Below are 14,907 nucleotides of genomic sequence, written 5' to 3' on the forward strand. Positions count from 1 at the left end.
TTCCCAAATAATCTTTGAACATCTAACGCACAGGTTTCCTCTTCACTACTTTGCTGCCTGGGCTTTAAGCCACCCCTTCATAAATAATCTTTGAACATCGAACACACAATTTGCCCTTCACTACTTTGCTGCCTGGGCTTTAAGCCCCCCCTTCCCAAATACCCTTTGAACATCTAATGCAAAGGTTCTCTTCACTACTTTACTGCCTGTGCTTTAAGACCCCCCTTCCCAAATAATCTTTTAACATCTAATACACAGGCTCTCTTTCACTACTTTACTGCCTTGGCTTTAAGCCCCCCATTCCCCAATAATCTTTGAACATCTAACGCACAGGCTCCCGTTGACTACTTTACTGCCTGGGCTTTAAGCCTCCCATTCCCAAATAATCCTTGAACATCTAACGCACAGGTTCCCTTTCACTAATTTACTACCGGGACTTTAAGCCCCCCCTTCCCAAATGATCCTTCAACATCTAATGCACATGTACACCTTCACTACTTTAGTGCCTGGGCTTTTAGCCTCCCCTTCCCAAATAATGTTTGAACATCTAACGCACAGGCTTCCGTTCACTACTTTACTGCCTGGGCTTTAAGCCCCACCTTCCCAAATAATCTATGAACATCTAACACACAGGCTCCCGTTCACTACTTTCCTGTCTGGGCTTTAAGCCCCCCCTCCCAAATAACGTTTGAACATCTAATGCAAAGGTTCCCGTTCACTGCTTTACTGCCTGGGCTTTAAGCCCCCCCTCCCAAATAATCTTTGAACATCTAACACACAGGCTCTTGTTCACTGCTTTACTGCCTGGGCTTTAAGCCCCCCCTTCCCAAATAATGGTTGAACATCTAATGCAAAGTTTCCCCTTCACTACTTTACTGCCTGGGCTTTAAGCCCCCCCTTCCCAAATAATCTTTGAACATCTAACGCACAAGTTGCCCTTCACTATTTTACTGCCTGGGCTTTAAGCCCCCCATTCCCAAATAATCTTTGAACATCTAACGCACAGGTTTCCTCTTCACTACTTTGCTGCCTGGGCTTTAAGCCCCCCCTTCCCAAATAGTGTTTGAACATCTAACGCACAGGCTCCCGTTCACTACTTTGCTGCCTAGGCTTTAAGCCCTCCCTTCCCAAATAATGTTTGAACATCTAATGCATAGGCTCCCGTTCACTACTTTCCTGCCTCGGCTTTAAGCCCCCCCTTCCCAAATAATGTTTGAACATCTAACACACAGGCTCCCGCTCACTGCTTTAATTCCTGTGCTTTAAGCCCCCCCTTTCCAAATAATGTTTGAACATCTAACGCAAAGGTTCCCCTTCACTACTTTACTGCCTGGGCTTTAAGCCCCCCGTTCACCAATAATCTTTGAACATCAAACGTACAGGTTCCCGTTGACTACTTTACTGCCTGGGCTTTAAGCCCCCCATTCCCAAACGATCCTTGAACATCTAACACACAGGCTCCCGTTCACTGCTTTAATGCCTGGGCTTTAAGCCCCCCCTTCCCAAGTAATGTTTGAACATCTAATGCAAAGGTTCCCCTTCACTACTTTACTGCCTGGGCTTTAAGCCCCCCCCCCTTCCCAAATAATCTTTGAACATCTAACGCACAAGTTGCCCTTCACTATTTTACTGCCTGGGCTTTAAGTCCCCCATTCCCAAATAATCTTTGAACATCTAACGCACAGGTTTCCTCTTCACTACTTTGCTGCCTGGGCTTTAAGCCACCCCTTCCAAATTAATCTTTGAATATCTAACGCACAAGTTGCCCTTCACTACTTTACTGCCTGGGCTTTACGCCCCCCTTCCCAAATAACCTTTGAACATCTAATGCAAAGGTTCTCTTCACTACTTTACTGCTTGGGCTTGAAGCCCCCCCTTCCCAAATAATCTTTGAACATCTAACACACAGGCTCCTGTTGACTACTTTACTGCCTGGGCTTTAGGCCCCCCATTCCCAAAAAATGTTTGAACATCAAATGAAAGGTTCCCCTTCACTACTTTACTGAGTGGGCTTTAAGCCCCCCCTTCCTAAATAATGTTTGAAAATCTAATGCACAGGTTTCCTCTTCACTACTTTGCTGCCTGGGCTTTCAGCCACCCCTTCATAAATAATCTTTGAACATCGAACGCACAAGTTGCCCTTCACTACTTTACTGCCTGGGCTTTAAGCCCCCCCCCTTCTCAAATACCCTTTGAACATCTAATGCAAACGTTCTCTTCACTACTTTACTGCCTGGGCTTTAAGCCCCCCCTTCCCAAATAATCTTTTAATATCTAACACACAGGCTCTCGTTCACTACTTTACTGCCTGGGCTTTAAGCCCCCCGTTCCCCAATAATCTTTGAACATCTAACACACAGGCTCCCGTTGAGTACTTTACTGCCTGGGCTTTAAGCCTCCCATTCCCAAATAATCCTTGAACATCTAACGCACAGGTTCCCTTTCACTAATTTACTACCGGGTCTTTAAGCCCCCCCTTCCCAAATGATCCTTCAACATCTAATGCACATGTACACCTTCACTACTTTAGTGCCTGGGCTTTAAGCCTCCCCTTCCCAAATAATGTTTGAACATCTAACGCACAGGCTTCCGTTCACTACTTTACTGCCTGGGCTTTAAGCCTCACATTCCCAAATAATCTATGAACATATAACACACAGGCTCCCGTTCACTACTTTCCTGCCTGGGCTTTAAGCCCCCCCTCCCAAATAATGTTTGAACATCTAATGCAAAGGTTCCCGTTCACTGCTTTACTGCCTGGGCTTTAAGCCCCCCCTCCCAAATAATGTTTGAACATCTAACGCAAAGGTTCCCCTTCACTACTTTACTGCCTGGGCTTTAAGCCCCCCCTTCCCAAATAATCTTTGAACATCTAACGCACAAGTGTCCCTTCACTACTTTACTGCCTGGGCTTTAAGCCCCACCTCCCAAATAATCTTTGAACATCTAACACACAGGCTCGCGTTCACTGCTTTAATGCCTGGGCTTTAAGCCCCCCCCTTCCCAAATAATGTTTGAACATCTAACGCACAGCCTCCCCTTCACTACATTACTGCCTGGGCTGAAGCCCCCCCTTCCCAAATAATCTTTGAACATCTAACGCACAAGTTGCCCTTCACTATTTTACTGCCTGGGCTTTAAGCCCCCCTTTCCCAAATAATGTTTGAACATATAATGCAAAGGTTCCCGTTCACTACTTTACTGCCTGGGCTTTAAGCCCCCCCCTCCCAAATAATCTTTGAATATCTAACACACAGGCTCCCGTTCACTGCTTTAATGCCTGGGCTTTAAGCCCCCCCTTCCCAAATACTGTTTGAACATCTAACGCACAGTCTCCCGTTCACTACTTTACTGCCTGGGCTTTAAGCCCCCCCTTCCCAATTAATCTTTGAACATCTAACGCACAGGCTCCCGTTCACTGCTTTACTGCCTGGGCTTTAAGCCCCCCCTTCGCAAATAACGTTTGAACATCTAACGCACAGGCTCCCGTTCACTACTTTACTGCCCGGGCTTTAAGCCCCCCCTCCCAAATAATCTTTGAGCATCTATCACACAGACTCCCGTTCACTGCTTTACTGCCTGGGATTTAAGGCCCCCCTTCCCAAATAATGTTTGAACATCTAAAGCAAAAGTTCCCCTTCACTACTTTACTGCCTGGCCTTTAAGCCCCCCCTTCCCAAATAATCTTTGAACATCTAACACACAAGTTGGCCTTCACTTTTTAACTTCCTGGGCTTTAAGCCCCCCATTCCCAAATAATCTTTGAACATCTAACGCACAGGTTTCCTCTTCACTACTTTGCTGCCTGGGCTTTAAGCCACCCCTTCATAAATAATCTTTGAACATCGAACGCACAATTTGCCCTTCACTACTTTGCTGCCTGGGCTTTAAGCCCCCCCTTCCCAAATACCCTTTGAACATCTAATGCAAAGGTTCTCTTCACTACTTTACTGCCTGGGCTTTAAGACCCCCCTTCCCAAATAATCTTTTAACATCTAACACACAGGCTCTCTTTCACTACTTTACTGCCTTGGCTTTAAGCCCCCTATTCCCCAATAATCTTTGAACATCTAACGCACAGGCTCCCGTTGACTACTTTACTGCCTGGGCTTTAAGCCTCCCCTTCCCAAATAATCCTTGAACATCTAACGCACAGGTTCCCTTTCACTAATTTACTACCGGGACTTTAAGCCCCCCCTTCCCAAATGATCCTTCAATATCTAATGCACATGTACACCTTCACTACTTTAGTGCCTGGGCTTTAAGCCTCCCCTTCCCAAATAATGTGTGAACATCTAACGCACAGGCTCCCGTTCACTACTTTACTGCCTGGGCTTTAAGCCCCACCTTCCCAAATAATCTATGAACATCTAACACACAGGCTCCCGTTCACTGCTTTACTTCCTGGGCTTTAAGCCCCCCCTTCCCAAATAACGATTGAACATCTAACGCACATGCTCCCGTTCACTACTTTAATGCCTGGGCTTTAAGCCCCCCCTTCCCAAATAATGTTTGAACATCTAATGCAAAGTTTCCCCTTCACTACTTTACTGCCTGGGTTTTAAGCCCCCCCTTCCCAAATAATATTTGAACATCTAACGCACAAGTTGCCCTTCACTATTTTACTGCCTGGGCTTTAAGCCCCCCCTCCCAAATAATCTTTGAACATCTAACACACAGGCTCGCGTTCACTGCTTTAATGCCTGGGCTTTAAGCCCCCCCTTCCCAAATAATGTTTGAACATCTAACGCACAGCCTCCCCTTCACTACTTTACTGCCTGGGCTGAAGCCCCCCCTTCCCAAATAATCTTTGAACATCTAACGCACAAGTTGCCCTTCACTATTTTACTGCCTGGGCTTTAAGCCCCCCTTTCCCAAATACTGTTTGAACATATAATGCAAAGGTTCCCGTTCACTACTTTACAGCCTGGGCTTTAAGCCCCCCCCCTCCCAAATAATCTTTGAATATCTAACACACAGGCTCCCGTTCACTGCTTTAATGCCTGGGCTTTAAGCCCCCCCTTCCCAAATAATGTTTGAACATCTAACGCACAGGCTCCCGTTCACTACTTTACTGCCTGGGCTTTAAGCCCCCCCTTCCCAATTAATCTTTGAACATCTAACGCACAGGCTCCCGTTCACTGCTTTACTGCCTGGGCTTTAAGCCCCCCCCTACCCAAATAACGTTTGAACATCTAAGGCACAGGCTCCCGTTCACTACTTTACTGCCCGGGCTTTAAGCCCCCCCTCCCAAATAATCTTTGAGCATCTATCACACAGACTCCCGTTCACTGCTTTACTTCCTGGGATTTAAGGCCCCCCTTCCCAAATAATGTTTGAACATCTAATGCAAAAGTTCCCCTTCACTACTTTACTGCCTGGCCTTTAAGCCCCCCCTTCCCAAATAATCTTTGAACATCTAACGCACAATTTGCCCTTCACTACTTTGCTGCCTGGGCTTTAAGCCCCCCCTTCCCAAATACCCTTTGAATATCTAATGCAAAGGTTCTCTTCACTACTTTACTTCCTGGGCTTTCAGCCCCCCATTCCCAAATAATCTTTGAACATCTAACGCACAGGTTTCCTCTTCACTACTTTGCTGCCTGGGCTTTAAGCCCCCCCTTCCCAAATAGTGTTTGAACATCTAACGCACAGGCTCCCGTTCACTACTTTCCTACCTGGGCTTTAAGCCCCCCCTTCCCAAATAATCTTTGAACATCTAATGCATCGGCTCCCGTTCACTACTTTTCTGCCTCGGCTTTAAGCCCCCCCTTCCCAAATAATGTTTGAACATCTAACACACAGGCTCCCGTTCACTGCTTTAATTCCTGTGCTTTAAGCCCCCCTTCCCAAATAATGTTTGAACATCTAATGCAAAGGTTCCCCTTCACTACTTTACTGCCTGGGCTTTAAGCCCCCCGTTCACCAATAATCTTTGAACATCTAACGTACAGGCTCCCGTTGACTACTTTACTGCCTGGGCTTTAAGCCCCCCATTCCCAAATGATCCTTGAACATCTAACACACAGGCTCCCGTTCACTGCTTTAATGCCTGGGCTTTAAGCCCCCCCTTCCCAAGTAATGTTTGAACGTCTAATGCAAAGGTTCCCCTTCACTACTTTACTGCCTGGGCTTTAAGCCCCCCCTTCCCAAATAATCTTTGAACATCTAACGCACAAGTTGCCTTTCACTATTTTACTGCCTGGGCTTTCAGTCCCCCATTCCCAAATAATCTTTGAACATCTAATGCACAGGTTTCCTCTTCACTACTTTGCTGCCTGGGCTTTAAGCCACCCCTTCCAAATTAATCTTTGAACATCTAACGCACAAGTTGCCCTTCACTACTTTACTGCCTGGGCTTTTCGCCCCCCCTTCCCAAATAACCTTTTAACATCTAATGCAAAGGTTCTCTTCACTACTTTACTGCCTGTGCTTGAAGCCCCTCCTTCCCAAATAATCTTTGAACATCTAACGCACAGGGTCCCGTTGACTACTTTACTGCCTGGGCTTTAAGCCCCCCATTCCCAAAAAATGTTTCAACATCAAATGAAAGGTTCCCCTTCACTACTTTACTGAGTGGACTTTAAGCCCCCCCTTCCCAAATAATCTTTGAAAATCTAACGCACAGGTTTCCTCTTCACTACTTTGCTGCCTTGGCTTTAAGCCACCCCTTCATAAATAATCTTTGAACATCGAACGCACAAGTTGCCCTTCACTTCTTTACTGCCTGGGATTTAAGCCCCCCCTTCACAAATATACTTTGAACATCTAATGCAAACGTTCTCTTCACTACTTTACTGCCTGGGCTTTAAGCCCCCCCTTTCCAAATAATCTTTTAACATCTAACACACAGGCTCTCGTTCACTACTTTACTGCCTGGGCTTTAAGCCCCCCGTTCCCCAATAATCTTTGAACATCTAACGCACAGGCTCCCGTTGACTACTTTCCTGCCTGGGCTTTAAGCCTCCCATTCCCAAATAATCCTTGAACATCTAACGCACAGGTTCCCTTTCACTAATTTACTACCGGGACTTTAAGCCCCCCCTTCCCAAATGATCCTTCAACATCTAATGCACATGTACACCTTCACTACTTTAGTGCCTGGGCTTTAAGCCTCCCCTTCCCAAATAATGTTTGAACATCTAACGCACAGGCTTCCGTTCACTACTTTACTGCCTGGGCTTTAAGCCCCACCTTCCCACATAATCTATGAACATCTAACACACAGGCTCCCGTTCACTACTTTCCTGCCTGGGCTTTAAGCCCCCCCTCCCAAATAACGTTTGAACATCTAATGCAAAGGTTCCCGTTCACTGCTTTACTGCCTGGGCTTTAAGCCCCCCCTCCCAAATAATCTTTGAACATCTAACACACAGGCTCCCGTTCACTGCTTTACTGCCTGGGCTTTAAGCCCCCCTTCCCAAATAATGTTTGAACATCTAACGCAAAGGTTCCCCTTCACTACTTTACTGCCTGGGCTTTAAGCCCCCCCTTCCCAAATAATCTTTGAACATCTAACGCACAAGTGTCCCTTCAGTACTTTACTGCCTGGGCTTTAAGCCCCCCCTCCCAAATAATCTTTGAACATCTAACACACAGGCTCGCGTTCACTGCTTTAATGCCTGGGCTTTAAGCCCCCCCTTCCCAAAGAATGTTTGAACATCTAACGCACAGCCTCCCCTTCACTACTTTACTGCCTGGGCTGAAGCCCCCCCTTCCCAAATAATCTTTGAACATCTAACGCACAAGTTGCCCTTCACTATTTTACTGCCTGGGCTTTAAGCCCCCCTTTCCCAAATAATGTTTGAACATATAATGCAAAGGTTCCCGTTCACTACTTTACTGCCTGGGCTTTAAGCCCCCCCTCCCAAATAATCTTTGAATATCTAACACACAGGCTCCCGTTCACTGCTTTAATGCCTGGGCTTTAAGCCCCCCCTTCCCAAATAATGTTTGAACATCTAACGCACAGGCTCCCGTTCACTACTTTACTGCCTGGGCTTTAAGCCCCCCCTTCCCAATTAATCTTTGAACATCTAACGCACAGGCTCCCGTTCACTGCTTTCCTGCCTGGGCTTTAAGCCCCCCCTTCCCAAATAACGTTTGAACATCTAACGCACAGGCTCCCGTTCACTACTTTACTGCCCGGGCTTTAAGCTCCCCCTCCCAAATAATCTTTGAGCATCTATCACACAGACTCCCGTTCACTGCTTTACTGCCTGGGATTTAAGGCCCCCCTTCCCAAATAATGTTTGAACGTCTAATGCAAAAGTTCCCCTTCACTACTTTACTGCCTGGCCTTTAAGCCCCCCCTTCCCAAATAATCTTTGAATATCTAACACACAAGTTGGTCTTCACTTTTTAACTTCCTGGGCTTTAAGCCCCCCATTCCCAAATAATCTTTGAACATCTAACGCACAGGTTTCCTCTTCACTACTTTGCTGCCTGGGCTTTAAGCCACCCCTTCATAAATAATCTTTGAACATCGAACGCACAATTTGCCCTTCACTACTTTGCTGCCTGGGCTTTAAGCCCCCCCTTCCCAAATACCCTTTGAACATCTAATGCAAAGGTTCTCTTCACTACTTTACTGCCTGGGCTTTAAGACCCCCCTTCCCAAATAATCTTTTAACATCTAACACACAGGCTCTCTTTCACTACTTTACTGCCTTGGCTTTAAGCCCCCCGTTCCCCAATAATCTTTGAACATCTAACGCACAGGCTCCCGTTGACTACTTTACTGCCTGGGCTTTAAGCCTCCCATTCCCAAATAATCCTTGAACATCTAACGCACAGGTTCCCTTTCACTAATTTACTACCGGGACTTTAAGCCCCCCCTTCCCAAATGATCCTTCAACATCTAATGCACATGTACACCTTCACTACTTTAGTGCCTGGGCTTTAAGCCTCCCCTTCCCAAATAATGTTTGAGCATCTAACGCACAGGCTCCCGTTCACTGCTTTACTTCCTGGGCTTTAAGCCCCCCCTTCCCAAATAACGTTTGAACATCTAACGCACAGGCTCCCGTTCACTACTTTAATGCCTGGGCTTTAAGCCCCCCCTTCCCAAATAATGTTTGAACATCTAATGCAAAGTTTCCCCTTCACTACTTTACTGCCTGGGTTTTAAGCCCCCCCTTCCCAAATAATATTTGAACATCTAACGCACAAGTTGCCCTTCACTATTTTACTGCCTGGGCTTTAAGCCCCCCCTCCCAAATAATCTTTGAACATCTAACACACAGGCTCGCGTTCACTGCTTTAATGCCTGGGCTTTAAGCCCCCCTTTCCCAAATAATGTTTGAACATCTAACGCACAGCCTCCCCTTCACTACTTTACTGCCTGGGCTGAAGCCCCCCCTTCCCAAATAATCTTTGAACATCTAAGGCACAGGCTCCCGTTCACTACTTTTCTGCCTCGGCTTTAAGCCCCCCGTTCACCAATAATCTTTGAACATCTAACGTACAGGCTCCCGTTGACTACTTTACTGCCTGGGCTTTAAGCCCCCCATTCCCAAATGATCCTTGAACATCTAACACACAGGCTCCCGTTCACTGCTTTAATGCCTGGGCTTTAAGCCCCCCCTTCCCAAGTAATGTTTGAACATCTAATGCAAAGGTTCCCCTTCACTACTTTACTGCCTGGGCTTTAAGCCCCCCCTTCCCAAATAATCTTTGAACATCTAACGCACAAGTTGCCCTTCACTATTTTACTGCCTGGGCTTTCAGTCCCCCATTCCCAAATAATCTTTGAACATCTAACGCACAGGTTTCCTCTTCACTACTTTGCTGCCTGGGCTTTAAGCCACCCCTTCCAAATTAATCTTTGAACATCTAACGCACAAGTTGCCCTTCACTACTTTACTGCCTGGGCTTTTCGCCCCCCCTTCCCAAATAACCTTTGAACATCTAATGCAAAGGTTCTCTTCACTACTTTACTGCCTGGGCTTGAAGCCCCTCCTTCCCAAATAATCTTTGAACATCTAACGCACAGGCTCCCGTTGACTACTTTACTGCCTGGGCTTTAAGCCCCCCATTCCCAAAAAATGTTTCAACATCAAATGAAAGGTTCCCCTTCACTACTTTACTGAGTGGGCTTTAAGCCCCCCCTTCCCAAATAATCTTTGAAAATCTAACGCACAGTTTTCCTCTTCACTAGTTTGCTGCCTTGGCTTTAAGCCACCCCTTCATAAATAATCTTTGAACATCGAACGCACAAGTTGCCCTTCACTTCTTTACTGCCTGGGCTTTAAGCCCCCCCTTCACAAATACACTTTGAACATCTAATGCAAACGTTCTCTTCACTACTTTACTGCCTGGGCTTTAAGCCCCCCGTTCCCCAATAATCTTTGAACATCTAACGCACAGGCTCCCGTTGACTACTTTCCTGCCTGGGCTTTAAGCCTCCCATTCCCAAATAATCCTTGAACATCTAACGCACAGGTTCCCTTTCACTAATTTACTACCGGGACTTTAAGCCCCCCCTTCCCAAATGATCCTTCAACATCTAATGCACATGTACACCTTCACTACTTTAGTGCCTGGGCTTTAAGCCTCCCCTTCCCAAATAATGTTTGAACATCTAACGCACAGGCTTCCGTTCACTACTTTACTGCCTGGGCTTTAAGCCCCACCTTCCCACATAATCTATGAACATCTAACACACAGGCTCCCGTTCACTACTTTCCTGCCTGGGCTTTAAGCCCCCCCTCCCAAATAACGTTGAACATCTAATGCAAAGGTTCCCGTTCACTGCTTTACTGCCTGGGCTTTAAGCCCCCCCTCCCAAATAATCTTTGAACATCTAACACACAGGCTCCCGTTCACTGCTTTACTGCCTGGGCTTTAAGCCCCCCCTTCCCAAATAATGGTTGAACATCTAATGCAAAGTTTCCCCTTCACTACTTTACTGCCTGGGCTTGAAGCCCCCCCTTCCCAAATAATCTTTGAACATCTAACGCACAAGTGTCCCTTCACTACTTTACTGCCTGGGCTTTAAGCCCCCCCTCCCAAATAATCTTTGAACATCTAACACACAGGCTCGCGTTCACTGCTTTAATGCCTGGGCTTTAAGCCCCCCCTTCCCAAATAATGTTTGAACATCTAACGCACAGCCTCCCCTTCACTACTTTACTGCCTGGGCTGAAGCCCCCCCTTCCCAAATAATCTTTGAACATCTAACGCACAAGTTACCCTTCACTATTTTACTGCCTGGGCTTTAATCCCCCCTTTCCCAAATAATGTTTGAACATATAATTCAAAGGTTCCCGTTCACTACTTTACTGCCTGGGCTTTAAGCCCCCCCTCCCAAATAATCTTTGAATATCTAACACACAGGCTCCCGTTCACTGCTTTAATGCCTGGGCTTTAAGCCCCCCCTTCCCAAATAATGTTTGAACATCTAACGCACAGGCTCCCGTTCACTACTTTACTGCCTGGGCTTTAAGCCCCCCCTTCCCAATTAGTCTTTGAACATCTAACGCACAGGCTCCCGTTCACTGCTTTCCTGCCTGGGCTTTAAGCCCCCCCTTCCCAAATAACGTTTGAACATCTAACGCACAGGCTCCCGTTCACTACTTTACTGCCCGGGCTTTAAGCCCCCCCTCCCAAATAATCTTTGAGCATCTATCACACAGACTCCCGTTCACTGCTTTACTGCCTGGGATTTAAGGCCCCCCTTCCCAAATAATGTTTGAACGTCTAATGCAAAAGTTCCCCTTCACTACTTTACTGCCTGGCCTTTAAGCCCCCCCTTCCCAAATAATCTTTTAATATCTAACACACAAGTTGGTCTTCACTTTTTAACTTCCTGGGCTTTAAGCCCCCCATTCCCAAATAATCTTTGAACATCTAACGCACAGGTTTCCTCTTCACTACTTTGCTGCCTGGGCTTTAAACCACCCCTTCATAAATAATCTTTGAACATCGAACGCACAATTTGCCCTTCACTACTTTGCTGCCTGGGCTTTAAGCCCCCCCTTCCCAAATACCCTTTGAACATCTATTGCAAAGGTTCTCTTCACTACTTTACTGCCTGGGCTTTAAGACCCCCCTTCCCAAATAATCTTTTAACATCTAACACACAGGCTCTCTTTCACTACTTTACTGCCTTGGCTTTAAGCCCCCCGTTCCCCAATAATCTTTGAACATCTAACGCACAGGCTCCCGTTGACTACTTTACTGCCTGGGCTTTAAGCCTCCCATTCCCAAATAATCCTTGAACATCTAACGCACAGGTTCCCTTTCACTAATTTACTACCGGGACTTTAAGCCCCCCCTTCCCAAATGATCCTTCAACATCTAATGCACAGGTACACCTTCACTACTTTAGTGCCTGGGCTTTAAGCCTCCCCTTCCCAAATAATGTTTGAGCATCTAACGCACAGGCTCCCGTTCACTACTTTACTGCCTGGGCTTTAAGCCCCACCTTCCCAAATAATCTATGAACATCTAACACACAGGCTCCCGTTCACTACTTTCCTGCCTGGGCTTTAAGCCCCCCCTTACCAAATAACGTTTGAACATCTAATGCAAAGGTTCCCGTTCACTGCTTTACTGCATGGGCTTTAAGCCCCCCCTTCCCAAATAATCTTTGAACATCTAACGCACAGGCTCCCGTTCACTGCTTTACTTCCTGGGCTTTAAGCCCCCCCTTCCCAAATAACGTTTGAACATCTAACGCACAGGCTCCCGTTCACTACTTTAATGCCTGGGCTTTAAGCCCCCCCTTCCCAAATAATGTTTGAACATCTAATGCAAAGTTTCCCCTTCACTACTTTACTGCCTGGGCTTTAAGCCCCCCTTCCCAAATAATCTTTGAACATCTAACGCACAAGTTGCCCTTCACTATTTTACTGCCTGGGCTTTAAGCCCCCCCTCCCAAATAATCTTTGAACATCTAACACACAGGCTCGCGTTCACTGCTTTAATGCCTGGGCTTTAAGCCCTCCCTTCCCAAATAATGTTTGAACATCTAACGCACAGCCTCCCCTTCACTACTTTACTGCCTGGGCTGAAGCCCCCCCTTCCCAAATAATCTTTGAACATCTAACGCACAAGTTGCCCTTCACTATTTTACTGCCTGGGCTTTAAGCCCCCCTTTTCCAAATAATGTTTGAACATATAATGCAAACGTTCCCGTTCACTACTTTACTGCCTGGGCTTTAAGCCCCCCCCTCCCAAATAATCTTTGAATATCTAACACACAGGCTCCCGTTCACTGCTTTACTGCCTGGGCTTTAAGCCCCCCCTTCCCAAATAATCTTTGAACACGAACGCACAATTTGCCCTTCACTACTTTGCTGCCTGGGCTTTAAGCCCCCCCTTCCCAAATACCCTTTGAACATCTAATGCAAAGGTTCTCTTCACTACTTTACTGCCTGGGCTTTAAGCCCCCCATTCCCAAATAATCTTTGAACATCTAACGCACAGGTTTCCTCTTCACTACTTTGCTGCCTGGGCTTTAAGCCCCCCCTTCCCAAATAGTGTTTGAACATCTAACGCACAGGCTCCCGTTCACTACTTTCCTACCTGGGCTTTAAGCCCCCCCTTCCCAAATAATCTTTGAACATCTAATGCATAGGCTCCCGTTCACTACTTTTCTGCCTCGGCTTTAAGCCCCTCCTTCCCAAATAATGTTTGAACATCTAACACACAGGCTCCCGTTCACTGCTTTAATTCCTGTGCTTTAAGCCCCCCCTTCCCAAATAATGTTTGAACATCTAATGCAAAGGTTCCCCTTCACTACTTTACTGCCTGGGCTTTAAGCCCCCCGTTCACCAATAATCTTTGAACATCTAACGTACAGGCTCCCGTTGACTACTTTACTGCCTGGGCTTTAAGCCCCCCATTCCCAAATGATCCTTGAACATCTAACACACAGGCTCCCGTTCACTGCTTTAATGCCTGGGCTTTAAGCCCCCCCTTCCCAAGTAATGTTTGAACATCTAATGCAAAGGTTCCCCTTCACTACTTTACTGCCTGGGCTTTAAGCCCCCCCTTCCCAAATAATCTTTGAACATCTAACGCACAAGTTGCCCTTCACTATTTTACTGCCTGGGCTTTCAGTCCCCCATTCCCAAATAATCTTTGAACATCTAACGCACAGGTTTCCTCTTCACTACTTTGCTGCCTGGGCTTTAAGCCACCCCTTCCAAATTAATCTTTGAACGTCTAACGCACAAGTTGCCCTTCACTACTTTACTGCCTGGGCTTTTCGCCCCCCCTTCCCAAATAACCTTTGAACATCTAATGCAAAGGTTCTCTTCACTACTTTACTGCCTGGGCTTGAAGCCCCTCCTTCCCAAATAATCTTTGAACATCTAACAAACAGGCTCCCGTTCACTACTTTACTTCCTGGGCTTTAGGCCCCCCGTTCACCAATAATCTTTGAACATCTAACGCACAGGCTCCCGTTGACTACTTTACTGCCTGGGCTTTAAGCCCCCCATTCCCAAAAAATGTTTCAACATCAAATGAAAGGTTCCCCTTCACTACTTTACTGAGTGGGCTTTAAGCCCCCCCTTCCCAAATAATCTTTGAAAATCTAACGCACAGGTTTCCTCTTCACTACTTTGCTGCCTTGGCTTTAAGCCACCCCTTCATAAATAATCTTTGAACATCGAACGCACAAGTTGCCCTTCACTTCTTTACTGCCTGGGCTTTAAGCCCCCCCTTCACAAATACACTTTGAACATCTAATGCAAACGTTCTCTTCACTACTTTACTGCCTGGGCTTTAAGCCCACCCTTTCCAAATAATCTTTTAACATCTAACACACAGGCTCTCGTTCACTACTTTACTGCCTGGGCTTTAAGCCCCCCGTTCCCCAATAATCTTTGAACATCTAACGCACAGGCTCCCGTTGACTACTTTCCTGCCTGGGCTTTAAGCCTCCCATTCCCAAAT

The sequence above is a fragment of the Euleptes europaea genome, chromosome 3, assembly GCF_029931775.1.
Source record: "Euleptes europaea isolate rEulEur1 chromosome 3, rEulEur1.hap1, whole genome shotgun sequence".
Lineage (NCBI taxonomy): Eukaryota > Metazoa > Chordata > Lepidosauria > Squamata > Sphaerodactylidae > Euleptes > Euleptes europaea.